The following is a 21,322-nucleotide window of genomic DNA, read 5'->3' on the forward strand; positions in this document are numbered from 1 at the left end:
GAGTGCTTGACAGCCCAAACTGCATTACAGGTAGCTAATCCCCATGGCTGAGCTCCATTAAAGAATAGATCGTATCTGTTAATACAGCCATAGAGTGTGGGTCATTGTGCTGAAAGGCAGTCTAGCTGCTGGGAGAAAGATTATTATGTGACTTTATTCTATTTTAAACTTAGAGAATGTATGGTAGATATACTAGTCATGATTGATTAAAGATACCAGAGGGAATTTTATGACTCTCCTGGTATGTGCCAAGTTTATAATTCCCACCAGAAAGAAAAATGTCCCCGATAGTTTAAATGAGACCAATAGCAAATATAAAGCTATGGACAGCAACTTAGCTCCAGCACATTTTTCACTGTGACTTCTCCCATACCTTATACAGTTCTTTGGAAGAGATGAGATTCTGATGCCTTCTGATTCTTAATACTTATTAATACTGTCTCTTAAAGAGGGAAAAAAAGAGTTTCTGGGCTAATATTATGGCCCTTGTCCAATTTGGTTATTATTTTTTTTCTACGAGGATAAGAAAGAAAAGTACATTTCAATTCATGCATCATCTCTAGTCAATAGGTAGTGAGAACCTTCTGGCTCTTTATTGAGGTCTAAGAAATGTGGTAATGCATATGTGCCATGAATTATTAACAATGACCACCATGGCCACAGATGGGAGAGTGGAAGCCAGTGTATCACATCTTTGTCATCCCTTACATAGACAAACTCAGGCAGAGTTTGGAAACCACAGTCGTTGGAGTAATTAAGAATATTGTCATGTTTATAGCTCTCACTGATTCATATACTCTGTAGGAACATGCTATAGATGGAATGTTTGTATTCTCTTAAAATTCATATGTTGTAGCCCAACCCCCCAAATCCAATGTGATGGTAGATGGAAGTGAGGCCTTTGGGAGGTGATTTGATACTGAGGGTGGGATCCTCACGAATGGGATTAGTGCCCTTGAGACCCCAAAGAGCTCCCTTGCTCATTTACAGGGACACTGCATGGTCAGCAGAGACTATTTTACTTCTTAAAAGGGCTCAGTTTTGACAGCAGATCAGATATCTGAATTCTCAATCTAGTGCTGGTACTCAAAAATTCAATATTTTTATTACATTTTTTTAAAATGAAATGTATCCAATTTTAGGATTGTTCAATTACTTAACAATCTCACTTATTAGGTAATTTCTCATTTCAAATAGCATTATGTAGTCGGTAAGAGCAGAGAACTAGGATTAACATAAATTTGGTACTTTCATTTCCGAGCCAAGTAACTATGGACTAATTCTTGGTGCCTCTGTTTTCCCACCTGTGAAATGGAGAAAATGCATACTAAAGTAATAGTAAAGCTTAAATGGAATAATGTATGTGAAACCGGTGTATTGAACACATACTAAAGGTCTTACCATCTCCATGTCAGAACTCCGTAACAATCACAGAAGAAATATAAAATCTCATTGTTTCATCCATCTTCTCCTACATGCTGAAATGATTAAAACTGCTGAAATGAATAAAACTACAATTAGGATACAGATTAAGAAGTGATCGTAGTGTATCTTTATGTCCATTAAATCTAAAGAGCAGGCTGATGTAAAAAGTCATTCATTTTTCATTCATTATTAATTAGCAAGGATTGAGTGAGTACATTTTAAATAAAATTTAGGCATATTAGCTGCAAGTTTCTCAGACAATCTTGCCTGTTAGTAATACCTCAAGGTAATTGTGGTCTTGATCTCAAATACAAACATGTCTCAAATGCTTATTTCGAAACCAATTTCAAGCCTTATGATAACCAGGTTCTTTTTTAAAGTTTATCTGTTATGTTCAGTGCTTTAGTTTCTTGTGATAATTGAATCCAGTCAATCTTCATCTTCTGGGTAAAATCTCTCTAGTAGGAATATTTAGACTTGTGTTAGAGTTCTTCTCACTTCTCAGTGATATTTCTGTCATTCTCTCTCCCTACAAAAATACTGACAAGCCAATAATTAAGATCCTCTCTAGGACCCTACTTCTTATTTTGGGGATAAACAGAACACAGGTGAAACCAACACATCTCATATGTAAATATGCAATGAAGGGGCTTCTAAAACTAATCTTTCACATGCTCAGATTACTGTCATTGCTTGTACTCAGAAAAAGACAAATATGAATGCTCCAAGTTGAGAGAAAACAAACACACACATCTACTTGGATATGGCAGGTATATATTAAGACAGTACAATTACACTAATAGTTTTTCTATGTTTTTGTTTTCTACTTTATTTTTTCTGTATTTCACAGATGCATAAAAATAGAACTATGACTTTAATTTCATCGTTTGACCACATGGCTAGATATATTTTCAAACATTTCTGCAGTAATTCCAACAGTGAGACATTTTTATCCCATTTTTAGAATTTGATGTCATGGTGCCTTTTCTCTGTGCTTCCCTTCCAGTACTGAACTCATACATGTTACTTTCAGAGAGAGACCATGTCTTTCTTTCGTAACTTCTGTATTTAGGTTTTAGAAACTTTCTCTGAAGCTTATCTGAAAAAGGACTGTTCTAAGGTCAAATATTAGGCCCCAAATCTGGATTTCTTAGAGAAGCTTCTGTATTTTCCAAGGTTGTGCTTCATCTGTTTTCTTGCCTGGATATGCTCCTAGATGATCACATCTTTTCTAGATTGTCCTCCTGTCTCCTCCCATTGTCCAAGCTGGAGATCAATTTTATTTTGCCACCCTGGTCTTCCTTTCATCATCTGTGTCTGAACCATCACTCTCGGGGCATTCTGATTTTAGAGGTCAGTCCTGCAGACAGTTTCAGTTAGTTATTGTCATTATATCTGAGAAATTTTTTAAAAAATCTCTTTTCTACCATTTTTCCCCTTTTTATTCTTTTTTCCCATTAATCACAATGAGACTTAATTTTTCACTTCCTTTAAAAAAGGAAGAAAGTAAGCACCTACACTCCTTAAAGATTAGACTGGAAGTGACTTGATGCTAACCTTAATAATTGAAATTTATTGAATTCTTATGAACATTGTACTAAGTGCTTTATGACCCTTATCTCCTTTAACACTCACAATAACCTTAGAAGGTAACGTCTTTCAGATTAAAACAAACAAACAAACAAATAAAAATTTGAGACTTAGAGATAACAGATTGACTACTCACATTTATACTGCGAGTAAGCAGCAGAATCAAAACTGGAAGCCAGTCTGTTGATAGGAGAGCCTGGATGCCTACCCACTAAAGCATCCCACCTCTGGACCAACTTAGATGGAATACATGTTTAAACATCTGTTTACATTGAGTCATTGATCCTCCATAGTTTACAGATTAAGAGAATAAGCAAAGAAAGAAGATAGGAAAAATATCTCTTGTCTCCCGAAGGCAACAGCTGGGCAACATCACTGATATAATGACTTTAATGAATTAGAACTTTTTTTTCCATTGCTAGAAGTTGCCAGATTTCAGTTTTTTTGTTTTGTTTTGCTTTGCTTTTTTTTTTTATAATAAACTTAGGACTTTACATGGCATCTTTTCTTTCCCGCGTGTGGCTTAACTAACAGATGCGCACATCTGGCATCTAATGTTCTGTCTCACGTGGCTGCTTAGATCTGGAGACTTAGCAGCAGTTGCGGAGGGGAAGACTGTGAGGACGTTGCTATGGGGAAGCTCTATGATTTACTGGACCATTCTGATCCTGTTCTATTTCCTCAGCTCCTGTCATGTCTTTTGGCTTTGCTGGGCCCCTGGAGCTCCCTGACTGTACAGTTTGCATACTTACAATTTCACACCACATTTGTCACCATAGCAACAACAACAGCCAAAAAAACCTAACAAAGTGGAAAAATTTGTTGAATCAGCCACCAGATTTGTGTCTTGCTATTGTCCAGTCAAACACATAACTGCATCTTGAGTAATCTGTACAATGAACTAGTATTTTTTCTAAGAGCTTTAGAGCTGACTTTCAGTTCCCAAATGTTTCAATTCCTCTTTCACTGACTGTATTTTCTTCTTACCCTGGCTTGATAATTGCCAGGAAGACTTTTTCCCCTTCCACACTTTAAGTCCTGTTTTTAGTAGGTCTTCTTCTGTTCGCAAAAAGAACCCAGTGGCTAACTGAATTAGCCACTGTTTAAGAAGTAGTGTTTATGTACTATTCCATATTGGTCAGACAATACGGAGATAATGGCATCTACATCTAATTGCTATCACTTAAGAAAGATTTACATTTTAATTTTAATAAGACAGGATCTGAGATTGTGTGTCAGGATCCCTAGCTAAGCTTGAAAGTCAGTCTGGTGTAGAGCTTAAGTGAAGCATGGCAACTATGGTTGGAGAGAGAAGGATAGTCAGACATAGATTGTTGAAAATGTCAGGCTTAGGTAGGGAAACTAGGTGCTCACATCAATGCAAGGTGACAAAGTTAAAGGCTAGAGAGAATAGGCACTTATAAATGAATAATTCAGTTACCTTCATTATTTCAGACCAAGTTTGGACCAGAGACTAGGAAAGCAATAGAAAGTAGAAACTTCTATCTGCAAGCATCCTTTACATCCACAAAACGAGATGATTCTCTGATCCCAAAATCTGCAATAATTTTTCTTCTTGCTCTGTCTCTAAATTATCCTATCTCCATATAGCCATATGTGCAAATCCTGCCATCCTTTAAAAGGGCTCATATACTCCTTGAATTCTTCCTTTTACACTTCTCCCAGAACTAAACAGGATGTCTCCCCCTTCTGAATACCTGTAATATATAATAGTCTATCTCTATTTTTCTTAATATTTTGCTTCCTTTGTTCTTTGTGTTTGAATCAACACTCTAGTTGATGTGTATGTGCGGGTACACAAACTAGATCAAAAACTGTGTAAGAGTAGGGGTTATATTCAGTTACCTCTCATTCCAAGAACTTGTACAGTTCTAGTTGATTTTATTTGCCTATGCACAAATGAGAACACACAGGTTCATACTAATATTTACAATGTACTCTATCTTCTGTAAATTATTGGCAAGCAGAATTTGTGTCTAATTTGCCTTTCTCTGGTGCCTAGAATGATTCTTTGAACACAGTAGGTTATTTACAAATTTTTGTTACATATTCCCAAATTTATGAACTAAAAAGATTTCTCAGTGCATCTAAAGAGGCCAGACAAGTTTCCTGCTTATGTAGATCAATGCAGGTAATTATGCAAATTTAACTAAAAGGATTCAGGGAAGATAGAACACTACTAATAGAAATGACTCACTAATGTCACTTTCTTCACTCTAATACTATTTCCCAGAATCCCTCACACTGCACATGCCCAATGGAAGCACCATTGCTCTTTCCAGCAACAAAGATGATGGAATGATGCGCTACCTCTGAGCTCTCTAAGTCCTTCTTCCTAACTCTCAGTGACCATGGCTAGAGGGACCTGTGCAGCCTTGAAATGAGAACTTTACAGCTAAGCACTGCTGACACTACTTCATTATGAAGATGCATGGGTTGGCTGCTAGCTAATGAATGCCAGTGCTCGGAAGGATAAACTCGGCTTCTCCCTGATACAATTTAACATCGTATTTCCCTAATTTGAGCCTGATTTAGTCGCTAGGGTATTTGGACGCCTCTTCTATGGTGCCGATAGTTAATTAAACAGATGTTGCAGAGGGAATCATTAATTTTAGTGCTGCATATGGGAGCAGAATGACTTTCTGAAGTTAATGTTTCAGCAAAACAATGGGCTTCTGTCATCAGTTGGTATAAACTGAGTAAATTAGGAGAACAAGTAAAATAGAGTAGGTCGCTCTGAAGAAATATCAATTATTCGTTTTAGAAATTCCTTTATGTCTTTGCATTCCCATAAGAGGGGAAAAGTGGACATATGCAGGGAGGGGTGGTGGAAGCGGGAGGAAAGCAGATTGAAGGAGTCTGAGGCTTTGGCTTTGCAAAGATTTTTAACTTAATTTGTATATAGAAATGAATGGTTTAGGAATATAGGCTTAGCCAGATGAATCATGGAAATTTGAGACAGAATATGAAGTTAGGAGAACACACCACTGGAAAACAGAAACATTCCTATTTCTCTTACTAAGAATTATTTGTTAGTTCAGCAAATATTTATGGTTGAGAGGCATAAATATTTATGGGACTAGGAACATGGCAATGAACATGAAAGAGTCCTTGCATTTTCAGAACTCACAATCATTCAGAAAAAATGTATAGGTGCCAACCGTGTGTCCTGGAGTGGTTCCTCACACAAATACATGCAAATTTATCAACACATATGTGGGAAAGAGACATAACAGTCATTGAGTCGCCCCCTTGTGCCAGGAATGTACTTGTGCTTAATATTTATCATGAGAAAATTTGATAAATATATAGGAAAACAGACACCCCAGAAAGTGGAATGTCTTTCCAAAGTCACATGAGAAAGTTGCATAGTCATGCCGGTTCAGAAATTAATTTTGTCTTTAATAAGCCTTTTCAAAGAGAAAAAAAAAATGCAAGCCTGTCTATCCATTATACAAGATTTAAAGTGACTTGTTATAAATAAATAAAATTTAATGGAAATTTAAAGAAGAAAATTTGGATGTCCACAAGGACAATCACAAAAGGAATCCTGGAGCAGGTGGTGTTTAAGGTAACCCATGAAGAATGACTTTAACTTCAACCCTTCTCATGATCAGGATAATTTCTTCTTATACGACAATCTGAGATTTTTGGTTATCAGTCTAATTGGCTGTGGTAGTCAGAATAATGGCCCTGCAAAGATGTCCCTGTCCTACTGCCCAGAATGTGCGAACACATGATGTTGTGTGGCAAGGGGAAATTACAATGACAGTTAAAATTAAAGTTCTTCATCAGCTGACCCTAAAGCGAAAAAGATTATCCTGGATTATTCAAATGGGCTCAATACAATCACAAGGGTCCTTAAACGAAGACGAGAGAGTCAGAAAGGTCACAACCAGAAAGATGGCTGCAAGAGAGAAAGACCCGATGGGCCACTGTTGGCTTTGGAGAAGAAAGAGGGTCATAATTCAGAACTGTGGGCAACCTCTAGAAGCTGGAAAGCAAGAAAGTGGATTTTCCTCTAGAGCCTCCAGAAAAGAAGACGGCCCTGACAACACTATGGATTTAGCCCACTGAAGCTCACTTTAGACTTCTGATCTCCAGAACTATAATAAATACATATACTTTTAGGCCATTAAGTTTGTGGTAATTTGTTACAATAGCCGTAGGAAACTAATACATCGACAGAAGAAGCTTATTTTTTGCTTTGGTTTGAATAATTTCTATCAGATAAAGCCTAGACGCTTGTCTTTTCTGATTCAATTTTTTCTCTTATCAGAATTACATATTGCATGCGGCAGACATTTACAGTCCATTAAACATTTTTTGTGTCTTGATTGTTCATTCATTCCCCCAAATTTCCTTAGATCCTGAGATAAAATAGTAAGTAAAATAGATGGAGACCTTTTCTTCTTCAAGTTTACATATTGAAGAAAAGGATAAAGTTTAAAGTTGAAATGAGGTAAATGGGATTGTTATTTACTGTCTTTTTGTGGCAGGGAACACAGGAGCGAAAAACAGGGATAGAACTGAATATTGAATATTATTAGTTTAATTTTATTTATGTTGAATAGAAGGTTCCAGGAGGCTGTTGTAGATGCAGATTTGTAAGTTAAAAGTGAAAAATGGGCTAGAAAAACAAACCATCTTAGTTATTCAGCATCCATCCCAAAGGCATTTTTAGTACAGGTTGGGCCACCTGATGACACCCTGTGCATCCCACAGATGATTCCTGGTTCTCTGAGCTTTATTGGCCAGGTTGGGCATTGTGGAGAAATGATGACGAGAAGAGCTAAGTGATATGCAAGATGATTGCTTTGCTCCATCTCAGCATGGTGCTGAGCACACCAGCCATGCAGGGCCCATTCATGTGCCATGTTTCCAAGTGTGCCGATTAAAGCATATGCTCATTGATCTCCAGGGGTTCTCTACCATTATGGCACTAACCCATCTGGATAAACAGGTTTTATTGCAGCTTAGAGTCCTATGATGGTCCCACACTGTTATTCTTAATCTCAGTGATAATTGGTTTCAGGAATATGCACCAATCCCAACCTAGATTAGGTTTTCTTTTTGCCTCAGGTGAGTACACAACCTTCACTTAATCTATAATTTGTGGACCTAAGAATGTCCAAATCTGTAGAGAATCTTTATGAGTTTATATGAGTTTATTTAAGCCAAACTGGACAACGCCAGGAAGCGAGATCTCCAATACTCCTAAGAATGACAGTTTTAAAGTTTCTTTTATACTTTTGGAATTAGGGAGGGAAGGCTGTAAGATTACCTGAAAGTGGGAGATAGCAAGGTGGCGATTAGATTATAGTATAGTTAATAAGATTATGTGCTCTCTTGAGGGTGATTACTCTCTGAGGGGTCCGAAAAAGAGGCATTTGAAAGGTGTGTTAACCTAGATGCAGAGAAACAATGGACAGGGCTTGCTTCAGGCAAAGATAAATTTCTTACTAGAGAAGTTACATGCCTGAGACGTGACTACCCACTATGAACTACCCAGTTCAGAATTTATGATCAGACCACCTTGTGAAGTTACTTTTGCTCATATTTATTATAGCACCCCTCTTTTGACCACAAGTTAATAGCAAATTTGACCCAAACGATCACTATTCCATAATGGCTCAAGAGTTGGATCATGTTCCTGTCTAAATATCTCAAGCTTTTCTCTTGAACTATTTGGTCAAACTGCGCCAACATACAAAGTCAGTTAGTTATATATGTGTGCACAGATGTAGAAATATATATTTAAGGTCTAAACAATATTGGGAATCAAATAACTTAAGAATTTAAGTCTTGAAAAATGAAAATTGAGCCTGGTGCACTATTATAATATTTTCTAGCCATTTTTGTTCATTTGTGTGTTTTTTTTCCTTTTTAAGTGGTAATTGTAGGATTGATTCATAGGCAAGCTGCTACACATAAACTCAAATTGAGAAGAGAGCTTACAGAAGTCAAACCATACATAGCAATATATGCTAAAGTCTTTTAATTATTGAGTAACATCACAAAAAATTTGAGAATGAACTACAGGATATTTCCTATTCCCTGAGGCAATTTCTAAATTATCAAAATTTATTTTCTTACCATAACTACTACTTTTTTACCAGCACTTATTCCATTATTACTATTAGTCAAATAATCTCAGAAGATTTATGTCTTCATCTAAATATCTTTTCAACACAATACATGAGCAATAAGCTAATATTATGGCAGTAGAGACAGGCTGTTTATGATACCCATGGCTATGGGTCTCTTAGAGCCATTTTGTGACAACACACCAACCACAAGTGAGGACGTTTCTAGGTCAAGATGAACTTTTCTCACAAAAAAGTGCGACTATGAGAGAAGGTTTTTCTTATTGTACACCGACAAGTCACTCTCTTGTGAAGAGGTTAGAGCTAATGATTATCATTTTTAATAATTGTAACAATCTGTCTTGTTATAGTGCTCAGCTTCTGGAAGTTTCTGACATGTGCTAATGAGGACAAGGGTGTAGGTTTGATGGACATAGTACAAGTTCATTTCAATCCTGCACAAATACTGTCAGTGAATATTACTGATCATAAGGGCCACAAATGTTAGAAGTGTTGCTAACTCCGGTAAACCCTTCACTCCTATAGTACTGCTTCATAGTACTATAGATAGCAGGGAAGAATTCAGCGTCAACATTGTCAACAAGAGAACATTCAAACCTGTAGAGAATTTTAATAAAAATATATTGGAGCCAAACAAAGGATATATCTGGAAGCAAAATCTCAACAGACTGAGAAAAACACTTCCTAGCATGACAGTTTGCAGCTTCGTTTGTGCATTTTGAATAAAGCAGGGAATATAAGGAAGATTGTAGGAGAAAGCAAGGTGCACAGGATAGTTAACAAGATTATGTGTTCTCTTGAAGGTGATTATTTCAAAGGTGTCTACCCTAGATGTACAGAAACAATGGACAGGGCTTGCTTAAGGCAAAGATAAACCTTTTACTAAGAAAGTTAGATGCCTGGGGCTCGACCACCCACCATGACCTTCTCATTTAGGAATTTATGATCAAGTCACACTGTGAGGCTACTTTCCACAGAACCCCTTTTTTGTCCACAACATAGCCAGGTCCATTTGCTCTAATCTTGCTTAGTCATTGTTCCAACTGCCAGTATCTAAGTTCCATGAGGACACAGATTAAGTCTGCATCATTAATTACTATATCCTGCATCTTGGGCTGAGAGCTTGGCACATAGAGGATAATCCTTTATTTTTGCATGAATTAGTTATTTTAATTAGTTTATAAAATATTTGATGTATTTATGGAGGGTGTCCTGGCATTGAAGCAACAAGGGCTAGGTTGTGTTAGCAGACTTTCCCATATGGTGTGTGGTTTGTGGTTTGTGGAAGGTACTTAACTTTTTGGGATCTCATCACCTCTTTCATTTACGAAATGGAATTTGGAAACATATTTCAGTAGATTGCATTAAGAGTTTATGAACTGTAAAGTTCTCTTAAGATACTAGGTACTGTTATGAGTTTAGCACTTATGAAGCACTGAGTGTGGAAATATAAATGGGGAAATAAAGAGAAAATCAACAAGTACTGAGTACCTACCAATAATATACTAGACATTTTTACTATGCTTCACTATTTAAGCAATAGCATTGTAAAAAAAAAAGTATTAATAGTGCTAATTATCAGGAGGAAAACATAAGGCTTAAGTAGAGAATATATTCTTCCTGATTCTAAATGATAACAATAATTTCTTCTCTCCACTATGTCCTGCTGCCTCCTAGCGCATGTGAAAGGACAAAGAATAATATGTCAAAATGGAATTAATTGCTTAACTGTAGAGTACCAAATATAATTGGAGTCTGAAAAAGTGGAAGAAGAATGATGCCAGGAACTGCTTTATAGACAAAGTAGGATTTTAACAAAAATTTGAGGATGGGTGGAATTTTTCATCTGATTAAAAAGGGAAGCCTGGATTGTTAGCCTTCAAGATACCGAAAGTATACATCAGCACCCGTGAAAGAACAGAGGCAGATATAAATAATGGGAATTCCATTTTCAGACTTGGGTAAAGCCAGTATATGAGAGTAAGGGAAATAGAGTTTGATTACTTTTCTTCGCCTATGTTATAGAAAAAAAGATAGAGCATTTCCAATGGTAAATGTGATTACTTATTCAGAATTTCTGATCATGACCTTGAAGAAGCAGGAGCTAAGAGTGAGGGTCAAAACTTGTCATTGAAGAAGCTGATAGTAGCATATCTTACCACAAACTTCCTTACCACCACTCCCCTGAACAAATTATAAAATTATTATTGGGAGTGATGAAAGCGATTATGGAATTCCAATATTTGAGCCATATTACGTGGATACTAAATAAAAACGTTTCCCCAGAATCCTAGAGAATTGGTTATATTCAGGAAATATTAGGATGAGTTACACTTTACACAATTTCTAGTTGCAGCTGATGATGTATTTAAACTCATAGATATTGTTATTGCCATAGTTGTCGATTATCTGAGCCTTCTTTTTGCTCCTTAATTGACTTGCATTTTAGTAATTTTCAATTCTGGTTGTACATCAGAATTACTTAGAGATAATTTTTAAAAATTCTGTAAACCAGGGTCCCATCCCCCCTGGGATTGTGATTTAATACATTTAGCAAATCATAAATTCTGCAGTTTGAAAATTCTGCCCTGATGATTCTAATGGAAAGCCAATGTTGACATCCGCTGGCATAAATAATCCAAACATCCTTATTTGTGTGGCCTGCGAAATAATAGCATTTTGTAGAGTAGGAAGGTGCCTCTAGTTCCATGAGTCCTATCTGTGGCTGCACAGTATAGTTAACATGAAAGGGTTCGTTTGTTTGTTTGTTTGTTTTAAGAATAGATTCTTAGGCTTTACGTCTATTTTGATATAGAAATATGGAGTCTATATTTTTAAATAAATTTATTTTTTCTAATTTTAAATTTACAAAGATGTGTATAGACAGTGTAGAGAGTTCCTGTACCCTCTTTTTACCACCTTCTTCTGATCTTAACATCGTATGTAACCATAGTATATTTGACAAAAATTAAGAAATTACAACAGGTGTATCAACTACATTATTGACTTTATTACAGTTTCACCAGTTTTTCCATTAATATTCCTTTTATGTTCCAGGATTCAATCTGAGATACTGCATTTAGTGCATTCTGTATTGTAGAACTTCAAAGGTGGTTTTAATACAGTCAGTCCTCATATCAGTGTTTGTCACTTCTAGCCTAATTCGAGCTACTCAATTTCCAGATAACACGGCACATTTAGAAAAGACTCAGTCTTGCCTCTCAGTTAACCCAGTTCTATGACAAAAACGGCAGGGCTTATGACTCCTGCTTATCTCATCATTCCACACTAGATAATGACTAGGCTCCAGATGATTTCAAGGAAGCAAATAACACCTTGTGGAAATAACACAAGTCACAACATTCAGTAGGAAAGATGAGACTCAAAGACTTACTAGAGCTTGAGGAGTCCTTATCTCCTTGGGAGCGAATTCAGGAAAAATGTTTACCCTAGTTCTTTTATTAATTTAGTGTATGAATTAATGATCTAAGATTGCATCTGTGATCAAAGACTTAACCACACAAACACAAGTCATGCTCATTACTCAACATTGTCAAAACTTACTTTCCACCGACTTGTAGATATAATCAGTGATATAGCCTTCTATAAAAGCAACCAGTTTCAATGCCTGGGAAGTAATTATAAAGACAGAAATCCTAATTCTGAATTAATTTCTCAGAAGTGGATTTTTCTTTCTCTGTAAACAGCATCTTTATTTCAAAGACCTAAAACAATGTATTTAAATTTTCCAACACACACACATGCATACACACACATGCAAGCATGCACAAGTACAAACATACACTCAAGGGCATATAGCCTCTCAACCTTGAATAAAAGACCATTTGAAATAAAGTCCTCATGCTCTCTGTTTATGGTGCTTTGATTCTCCTGGCATTGCTTGGATAGATTTCACATTTGAATTACATCTTTAGAGCTCAGCTGGTCTAAACCATTGCACCTTGATAGAAATTTGTTTAATTCTCTTTTGTCAGGGTGGTGAACTTCTGATATCCAGTTGTTTAGCATTGCAATCAATGTGGCAAGCTATTTTTAAGCACTAAATTCTGGCCATTTTAAAACAAGAGTAATCTAGTAAAGAAGAAAATGAGAACATTCTCAGAGGAAAACATATATAATCATATTATACAAGTTTTATTTACTGAGGTTTTATAGTTTGCAAAACATCATTTCCTTATTTGAGTTTTATAACAAAACATGAGAGAGTCTATGGATACTTCTGTTGTACCCATGCCTCATCTTATAATTCCAGATATCATATAGTTCTTTGGAGTAGCAAAATTAACAACCAAGAAAGAGTCATTCATTGCACTTGCAAAAATCCACTGACTGATATATGCCAGTCATTGTACTGGGTCCTGTTAATAAAAAGAATTTACTTAAACTTTTGAAACCCTTGAGAAAAATATACAATACTAAAAAAAAAAAAAAAAAAATCTAGAGAACTTTCTTAATGGCTTTATCATAAGGGGAGTTTTTTGGGATGGTGGATTACACATCAAAAGTCACCTCTTTTCTTGACTTCCCAATCGACTTTTTACTCAGGCAAACAAGAGGAAGCCTTGTTATAGGACTCGGGGCAGTGATATGCTTGAAACCAAATATTCCCTTCTAACAGAAAGGTTAGTGGATATTCAGTCAGGGCCAGATCTAAGATTAGCTAGAAGACAAGGTTGTCAATATGCTATTATTTGTCGTGCTTGAAACATCTTTACTAATCCATGACATACTAAACTATTTTCACCTTGACATTTCAAAAGTACCTGATATCCTGATATTAATCACTAGATAGTTAAACTGTTTAGAGGAAAATGGTAGATTAAAGACCATCTAATCCAGCTCATTAATTTTACAGATGGGGAAATTGAGACCAAGAGAAAGGAAATGCCTTATCCAAAATTATGAACTATTTGGTCATGAGCTCAAACTAGCATAGCTCTCCTAACTGGCAGTCCATTATCAATTTCAATTTACTGCTCCCCAAGTTTATGCTTATTGCTACTGTACAGCTCTTTCCCACTAATAGTAAAAAGTGGCCTTATAAATTTTCTAAGTTTATAGTCCTCTAGTGAGCCACATAATCTGTATTTTGATAAATTATCCCAGGTGATGCTAATGCACCTGCCCTGATCCAGGCCCATGATGGGGAATCCTAACTCCAGTCTCTTTGTCAGAGACCAAGTGTTATGATCCCCGAGGGGCATTTTGTTTCTATTATAAATGTTTTTGCTATATGCCATAAATTAAATATGATTACTCTACTGTGTCATTATTAGGACTCAAGACAGCTTAGAGTGTTTGTGTTTGATACCATCACTCCCTAAAAAAACCTATAGCTAGAAAAGGCAAGTGGCAACCCTAGAAACACTAGATTATGGAAATTAAATCAGGAAGGCATCCTATAAATATTTTAGTTCAATCCTTTCTTCGACATGTGTCTCAGAAGAAACAAAAGACTTGTTCAACATCACGTAGTGATGTTATTAGATGTTGTATTTGTCCACTAGAGCTTCCATAACAAAATACCACACACTGGGTGGCTTAAACAATTTCTTGAGGCTAGAAGTCCATGATTGAGGTGTTGATAAAGTCTGTTTCTAGCAAAAGCTCTTTTTCTGGCTGTGTCATCACTTGACCTCCTTAGTGCATACACATAGAGAGAGAGAGCACCTTCCGGCATCCCTTCTTACAAAGATGCTGATCCTATTGGATCAGAGCTCCATCTTTATGATGCGATTTAACTTTGGAGGCCCCATCTCCAAATACAGCCACACTGGGAGATTAGGGCTTCAATATATGAATTTTAGGGGGATACACACCTTCAGTTTATTACAAATGTAAATATCAGTCTTCATATTGAGATTTTAAAAAATACAACATCTAGGAAATGGGAAATATGTGGTACAAGTACTCCTTAGATAATATATTTCACATGGATGTAATCATTTCAGTGTCGACTTGGGGTATTTTCTAGGTTTAAGCTATATTAGAAGATTCTTATTTTCTAAAAATGTAAGTAGATGGTAGAAAGGAGAGTAGATGTGGGGGAAGAGGACAAAATACGTTGCCTTTATCAACCTGCACAAGCCTATTGTTAGCAACTTTTCCCAACTCTGTGTTCAGATGATGCTACATCAACAGCTTGAAATCATTCATGGTGGGAGTATTTATAACATGGAAATTGGCAGGCATAAGAAATCAGGACTCACTCCACCCAACCCCCATCCTAGAGAGGTAGTTGTTGACAGCACACTGTTTAACAGATTCGGTCAGTGATTTGGGTGTGCCTGTAGGTGTGAGTAACAGTTTATGATGCAGTCTTTGGTAGACATTTTGATGTACATATATTGTGGGTATGTTGAGGTATAGCATAAAACAAACATGGTGCTGATGGATAGCAAGAAAAACACTCATCCTTGTTAGATCTAATTTCTCTCATCTGTAAAATGGGACGAGTTGTCTACTCTTCAGATTATTTTTTACTTTCTATATTGCATAGCAAGTAAGAAAAAGGCTTCATAATTTGACAAAATTTAATACAGGAGCAGACCCAGTGATTTAATAGCAATGTGACATTGGGCAAGTCATTAGCTTTCACGTTCCTACCTGTAAAATGGTATTAGTATATTACTTCCTGATAGAAGGGTCATGATGAGTAATTAGATCATGGTGTGAGATGATTAGCATACTTCAAGGCATCTAAGAGGTCAGTTCACATTGCTGCTGCTGCTGCTGCTGCTGCTGCTGCTGCTGCTGCTGCTGCTGCCATCTCTACCACTACTGCTATTACTACTAATGAACTTCCTCACTTTACCAGGTACGAGGCAAGAGTTAGGACATCTGAGAGTAGGGAAGCTACAATTACTCCTGGCTCTGAGCATCAATATTCTTTTTATTACAAAGCAACCAAATTGATGTTTCATGCCACTAGGCTGGCACCTTTCCTATTCCAACAAGCTTGAAGTTATAGAATCCAAACTTACAAGAGCTTATATCTGAGCAGAGAATTAACAGTAATTAAGCAGGTTTTATTGTGAACACCTCAGTGGAAATCAGTCTCTCCAATTGATTTCTTCTGACAGCTGATTATGGTCTGAAGACTAAATGAGAATTTCCAGGGAATGAGACAAGGATTGTTTTGGAATTCAGAGCAATCTTTGAAAATGACAAAATATGAAACGGCATATTTAAAATGTGTTTATGAAGGTGAGGTGAAAGACTCCTGCAGATAAAAAAATCTAGGCATGTCAGATTTTGAACAGGAAGTAGATGGATCTTTAGGGGATCATTTACATGTGTGCAACATTGTAATTTATAAGAAATATTTAGATGATCAAAATATATTTTTTGTATATATTTGGCTTTCATCCACAATTCCTGGCTCACACCTCCTGGAACTCTTGGATTTTCTAAGTGTCGAGAGTGAAAATTGTGTCTTTCGTTATGTGAGGTGACTTTTGGAAAGCACCAAGGATGGATGCTGATTGCCAATTGAGGCAACCATGTGATTAGAAAGTTGGAACTTTCAATCCCCCAACCACTTTTAGGGAGAGGAGAAGGGCTGGCGATTGACTGAACCTCAGCCAATGATTTAATCAATTATGACTATGTAATGACACCTCCATACAACCCCAAGAGGATAGGGTTTGGAAAGCTTCCGTGTTGGTCAAACACATGGAAATGTGGGGAGAGTGGTGTGCCTGGAGAGGGCATGGAAGCTCTGGGCCCATTCTCACATACCTTGCCCTGTGCATCTCTTCCATCTGGCTATTGCTGAGTTATAGCCTTTACAATAAACCAGTGATCTAGTAAGTAACAGGTTTCTCTGAGTTCTGTGAGCTGGTCTAGCAAATTAGTCAAAACCAAGGAAGGAGTTATAGGAAACTCTGGTTTATAGCCAGTCGGTCAGAAGCAAATGTAACCTAGGCTTGTGTCTGGTATCTTGGAAAGAGAGAGACACAGACACAGACACAGACACAGACACAGACACAGACACAGACACAGACACAGACACAGACGCAGACACAGTGTGTGTGTGTGTGTGTGTGTGTGTGTGTGTGTGTGTGTGTGTGTTTTAGAGGATGAGAGGAAGTCTTGTATGACTGAGCATTTAACCTATGGAATCCGATGCTATCTTTGCATAGATAATGTCAAAACCGAGTTGAATTCTTAGACACCCTGCTGGTCTCTTAAAATTAGTTGTTGATACCGGAGAAAACCCCCAGCCCCCATGGTGGGACTGGGTTTGAGAACACAATTTAATGTGGAAGGAGAGAGCTACACAGGCCAAAAACAAAGGCTTTGGAGGCACACAGATCTAAATATATGTCTTAGAGATATCCTCTTATACATAATTTAGCTTCAGACAAGGTACAGATTCCTCATTTGTAATATTGGGATATAATGTGTCTTCCTCAAAAGGCTCTTGTAAAGATTAAATTATGCAATCCATGAAAACCACAGATCATAGTGCCTGAAACATAGTACAAGCTCAGTAAGTTAATTTTTTTGAGTTTATTTTTACCAACATTATTATTTTCTCTTTCATCTCTTCCATTTTTTTACTTCTTTCTTTTTCACCATAGTTGTCATCATCAACATCATTATCATCGCTATCATCCTCTTCATCGTCTAACATATGTGGAGCCCTTACTATGGGCTGGTCACTCTTCCTATTCTGACTTATAATCTGTAACGTAGTTATTCCATTAACATTATTTTACTGATTAATAAAAGGAAACACAGAGAAGTAAAGTAACCAGCACAAGGCCACATAACCAGTTAGTGATAGAACTGAGTTTTAAATCTTGTCATCTTGTCTTCAGAACTGGTGCGTTCCCAAACATTTATACATTTTTGTATTTACTAATCATTGAAAAAATATAAGTTCTCTAATGTTCTTTCTAAGTATCATTGTCTTTAAGACTCTAGTTTCAATTTTTTCATCTGGCTATTATGGTAGTAAACTGAATACAATCATCACTAAGGTTCTAATAATCTATAATAATCTAATTTAAAAAATTATATGATAGCCTGAAAATAGAGCTGACTTTTCAAGTTGGATTTTGTTCATTTACGAATATTTATATATTAATTACCATATACGAGCTACTAATCTTGATGAGGAGAGTAAAGAAGTAAAAATATAGACAAGGCCTGAGTTACCATAGAACTCAATGGTTTAGTGGGAGGAAGCAAACAATAAAATAACGAAAAGGTTGGAAAACACTTTTCTGTAAATGGCCAGATAGTAAATATTTTATGCTCTGTAGGCCATATGCAACTACTCAACTCTATCATAATACTACAAAAGCAGTCATAGGTAATATTTAACTAAATGGCTGGATTCCAATAAAACTTTGTATGCAAAAGCAGGTGGGTGGCCAGATTTGGTTTTCAGGCTATAGTTTGCTGACTCCTGAATGAACACATAAATGGATACATGAAACACAGCAACATTAGTTAGTGGTAAAGTAAATCATTAATATAGGTAAAGTAACCAACAGTGACTTGGTAGTGTCTTCTTTAGGATGTCAGGATTGAGAAGACCTCTTGAAAATTTAAGCTAAAATTTTAATGAAAAGAGGGGGACAAATGTGGAAATCAGAAGGAAGAACACATGGGCACATGTAGAGTCTAGAGGAGAAAGTCCAAGAAACAGTAAGGAAGAAGGAAAGTGAAATAGATAAGGCTGGAAGGGTAATAGGGGATATATAACGAAGGACTTTATAAGCTAGGCTAATAAATTATAATTTTATTATAAATGAATTGAGAGATCAGGGGAGAGTTAGAGAAGAAAGTGACATAATTTGTTTCTCATTTAAAAGATTACTCTGGGGAATTCTAGAAAGATCACAGCAGTGGCTTAATCGTTTGTTCTCTCTTAATCACTACTTGAAACAAACTAGATAGCGAAACAAACAAACAAAAAAAACCACTGGATTATGTGTACAACAACCCTGGGTGACAAGATATTCCTAGGAACACCAACCTATAAACAAATGACCAGCACCCATAGCACCTCATAATATCGACATTTGCGTGGCAGAAATAAAAGAAAGCAACAGAGAATCAAAACTCGAAATAGTCAACAGATATTCATTAAACATTGCAGGTCAGTTTGAGAACAGCAACTGAAGGGATTTTGGCCAGATGAAGACAAGAGGTTCTATGATAAGGACTAGCAGAGTTTGAGCAGATAATCTGCACCGAACTATTCACTAGCATTCCCTTCCTGGACAGCACCCACCCTTAGGAGAAATTTCTGGAAATAGAATCAAAATAGTGCAGGACAGTAACAATAGAGACAAATGAAAGATCATTTTCAGATAAAAGTTAGAGGGGAGAACAGAGCCAGGAGATCTGAGAGTAAACCACCATATTTTTGAACATTACATAACAACAGCTGAAAGAGCTCAGAAAAATTAGAAAAGGTATCCTAAATTAAACTTTCATTTAAAAGCTAAGGAAAAGTAATTTCACATAAAAATAAACAGCATAAAAGTATTGAGGTTAAATTCCATACCAAGTTATTATAAGAGAGAAGATAAGGGACAGTAACATCTCTTTGGACCAGGAAGGCCTTCCAGAAAGAAATACATACAAAAATAGCAAAACTGTAAACTATCTCACAACAAGACAAAATAAATTCATAAATAATAGAAGAGCTCAAACACAAGGGAAAGTCAGAATAAGAAAAAAAATCTCAAAAATGAGTTGATAAAACAGGAAAAAATTTTAAAAAGCAGTAATTTGATATATAAAGTCTTAACCAGAAAAAAATACAAAAATTAATAAACAAAGACAATGCTTTAGGAGAAATAAGTAAGTAATGAAAAATAAAGAAATTAAGGAAAATAAGAATTTGAGGAAATGTGACAGGCATTGAAGATAAAGATCTATTACATGATAATAAAGTCACTAAAGAAAAAAAACAGAGAGAATAAATAACAAAAGTTGTAATTCAAGAAAACATTCTTGAAATAAAAAGACCTAAAACCATGTATTTAAAAAGTATATTACATGCTTGGGAATATTGACTCAAGAGGACCATACCAAGATATACATATTGTTGTGAAATTATTAGACTTAAAATAAGAAAACTTATTAGGACATCTAAACAAAGAAATCAAGTGACTTATAAGGGAAGGAAAGTTATTTTCAGGCTTCCAATAGCAATGCTTTATGTGAGAAGAAAATGAAGTAATGTATTAAATATCCAAAGATAGAAAAAGTGAGCTAAGAATTGTTATCCAGCAAAATTGACTCTCACATATAAAGAGTGAAAACTATTATTAACCTGCAAGAACCAAGGAAATGTTCTGATGAACTCTTAAAGAATCTCCTGGAGAATGAACTTCTGACAACCAAAATAAATGGAAACACACTAACCTAAGGACTAGTGTAGAGCATAAAACATATAGTTACTTGTAGACTTAAAATTATATGAGGTTTAGAACAACAAAATATAGTATTCAATAGCTCTATGCTCAGACATTGAGAGTACAATAATAAAAGTTAAGAAGGGGAAAGAGATGAACAGAACAAACACACTGTTTTTTTACTACTCTTAGTGGTAGTAATTATTTGTATTATTATTCAAGAGCATTGTGTAGGTAATGTAGGATAAAGTAAATGAAAGTATACAAACTATTTTAATTATATTATTTCATGTATCCTGAAGGACCAAAGTGTTTGCTGTGCAAGAGGAGTGATGCAGATATAATATAGAAGTTAAGCTTTTAAAAAGAAGCAAGTAAACAAACAAAAACCCTATAGTTCTAAATTTTAATAGGAAGTATCAGTAGAATACTTTTTTCCTTTATCTGTGTCTCTATATATCAATATCTTTATCATTTTTTCTTCAAGTTCTATCTAAAGAAGAGGCATTACCAAAGACCAGATCAGCAGTAATAGATATAGAGAGTATACTAACTGTGATCTTGAAACACCATTTTTGACTTAAAGAGTAAAGAAAGAAAAGATGGCAAGATTTCTTAAAGAATGGCTTTCAGGTCTGGGGCAGGAAATGTTCAAGGTGAGCCTTGATCATCTTGTCATTTCAGGTATCAGAGAAGCAATAAAACACCAGTAAAGTCATGCCAAAGAGGCTCTCACTGCCAAGGGTGAGATAATTGAGCTTCACAATGAATAGTAAT

Source organism: Pteropus vampyrus, unplaced genomic scaffold (genome assembly GCF_000151845.1).
Source record: "Pteropus vampyrus isolate Shadow unplaced genomic scaffold, Pvam_2.0 Scaffold61, whole genome shotgun sequence".
Taxonomy (NCBI): Eukaryota; Metazoa; Chordata; class Mammalia; order Chiroptera; family Pteropodidae; genus Pteropus; species Pteropus vampyrus.